We start from the raw sequence: 2,987 nt of genomic DNA on the forward strand, positions 1-2,987 counted from the left end.
TAACTTATATGCAGCATACATTATGAGAAACGCTGGGCTGGAAGAAGCACAAGCTGGAATCAAGATTTCTGGGAGAAATATCAATAACCTCAGGTATGCAGATGACATCACTCTTATGGCAGAAAGTGAAGAGGAACTAAAAAGCCTCTTGATGAAAGTGAAAGAGGAGAGGGAAAAAGTTGGCTTAAAGCTCAACATTCAGAAAATGAAGATCATGGCATCTGGTCCCATCACTTCATGGGAAATAGATGGGGAAACAGTGGAAACAGTGTCAGACATAAAGTTTTGGGCCTCCAAAATCACTGCAGATGGTGATTGCAGCCATGAAATTAAAAGATGCTTACTCCTTGGAAGGAAAGTTATGACCAACCTAGACAGAATATTAAAAAGTAGAGACATTCCTTTGCCAACAAAGGTCTGTCTAGTCAAGGCTATGGTTTTCTCAGTAGTCATGTATGGATGTGAGAGTTGGACTGTGAATAAAGCTGAGTGCCAAAGAATTGATGCTTTTGAACTGTGGTATTTGAGAAGACTCTTGAGAGTCCCTTGGACTGCGAGGAGATCCAACCAGTCCATTCTGAAGGAGATCGGTCCTGGGTGTTCTTTGGAAGGACTGATGCGAAAGCTGAAACTCCAATACTTTGGCCACCTCATGCGAAGAGTTGACTCATTGGAAAAGACTCTGATGCTGGGAGGGATTGGAGGCAGGAGGAGAAGGGCACAACAGAGGATGAGATGGCTGGATGGCATCACTGACTCGATGGATGTGAGTCTTAGTGAACTCTGGGAGTTGGTGATGGACAGGGAGGCCTGGCCTGCTGCAGTTCACGGGGTTGCAAAGAGTTGGACGTGACTGAGCGATTGAACTGAACTGAACTGAAGATATATACCTCTTTATACTCCATTAATGAACAAAACAAGACAAAAGTAAAATTTAATTGTTTTAATGACACAGTTGTACAAATTATTGTTGTTTAGTTTAGGTAAAAGAATGTTGAGAGCTAAGATATACTTTGAGTAACTTAATTCCTTATATTAATAAATATAAACTGTCTCTTTGGGCTCTTTGAGCACCACTATGTTAATTGGCAAGAACAAGCATCTTATGAAAGTTGGCAAAAAGGGACCCAAGAAGAAAGTGGTTGACTGATTTTCTAAGAATGATTGGTATTATGTGAAAGCACTAGTGTTTTCCCAATATTTCTTATCTGAAATACATATTTCTTATATGAAAACACCAGTCATGAGAACTCAAGGAACCAAAACAGTATCTGATGGCCTCAAGGGTCATGTTTTTGAAGTGAGCCTTCCTGTTCTGCAGAATGACAAAGTTGCATTTAGAAAATCCAGGCTAGTTACTGAGATTGTTCAGGGCAAAAACTGCCTTACTAATTTCCATGGAATGGATCTTTTTTATTTTTTTACTGAGCACTAAAAGATGGGTTGGGAACTATCTCTCCAAGTTACGCCTCATTAGGCATAAATTTATTCTAATAAAGCTTTCTAAGATAGCTTTCAGAACATTTTATTTTTCTTAGAGCTCTGCTCTTGCTAGCAGTAGCCTTTTCAGGTTCACTGCTGAGTGGCTCCTCCCTGGAAGATAATTTCCTCTTTTTCTTGAGGACTCTCTTGTTTCCTGACTCTTCAGGGTGACTAACTGGTTCCTCTTTGGGGAAAGAGTTCTTCCTCTAGGGAAGACTTCATGGTGTGTATCTTGTTGTTCACTCACTAAGTCAAGTCCGACTCTCTGCAATCCCATGGACTGCAACATGTCAGACTTCTCTGTACTTCACTATCTCCTGGAGTTTGCTCAGATTCATGTTGATTGATTTGGTGGTACTCCCTTGATAAAATGTGGTCCATGATCTAAAACTAGCAGATCATGATTGAAGTTCATGTTGATGTTAAGACTATGGATGTTTACTTGCTTCGTCTGTTCTGTGTGGGTTTTACTGAAAAATGCAGCAATCATATCCTGAAGACTGCTTATGTCCAGCACCAGCAGGTCCGCTAGATCCACAAGAAAATGATGGAAATCGTGACCTGAGAGGGGCAGACAAATGATTTGAAAGAGGTAGTCAATAAATTGATTCCATACAGTATTGGAAAAGACATAGAAAAGACTCACTAATCTATTTATCCACTCCATAATGTCTTTGTTAGAAAAGTAAAAATGCTGAATAAGCCTAAGTTTCAACTGGGAAAATTCATGGAGCTATATGGTGAAGGCAATAGTTTTAGAAAAGCTACTGGGGATGAGACAGGTGCTAAAGTTAAATGTGGTGATGGATATAAGCCACTGGTCCAAGATTCTGTTTAAAATTCAGCCTTTTAATGATGACAAATAAAAGATCTTATTTGTGGTTAAAAAAAAAAAAGATGTAAACATAGAGTACTGAAAAGAAGATAGATATCTGAATTACTAATATAAACATACAACTTGATTGTTAGTTGCTTGAATGGTCACCAGGCACAGAGTTGCCCACAATTTGGCAGTTAGGTTACGCTATCATCTGTAAATGGACAACTCTAATCCTGTGTAATTTAGTGGCTGCTCCATTCATTCACTTAATTTCAAATAGTTTGGTATGAAGGAAATGTAAATATCAGAAATTATTGTAAAATGATGTAAAATACCCCCTGATTTGTATTGGATTCTCCAGGCAAGAATACTGGAGTGGGTTTACCATCCCCTCCCCCAGGGGATCTTCCTGACCCAGGGATCTAACCTCCTTTTCTTATGTCTCCTGCATTGGCAGGCAGGTTCTTTACTACTACTACTGCATCCTGGATAGCCCTACCAAGGTAAAGTGAAAGTAAAAGGACTCGGTCATGTCCTACTCTTTGCAACCCCATGGAGTGTAGCCCATCAGGCTCCTCTGTCCATGAAATTCTCCAGGCAAGAATATTGGAGTGGGTTGCCATGCTCTCCTCCAGGAGATGTTCCCAACCGAGGAATAGAACCCAGGTCTCCCACATCACAAGCA

The 2,987-nt window shown here is 40.1% G+C and overlaps 1 pseudogene; it reads left to right on the plus strand.

The window, feature by feature from the left end:
• LOC102184220 lies at positions 1,079-2,320 on the plus strand (annotated as a pseudogene).

The sequence above is a fragment of the Capra hircus genome, chromosome 4, assembly GCF_001704415.2.
Source record: "Capra hircus breed San Clemente chromosome 4, ASM170441v1, whole genome shotgun sequence".
Lineage (NCBI taxonomy): Eukaryota > Metazoa > Chordata > Mammalia > Artiodactyla > Bovidae > Capra > Capra hircus.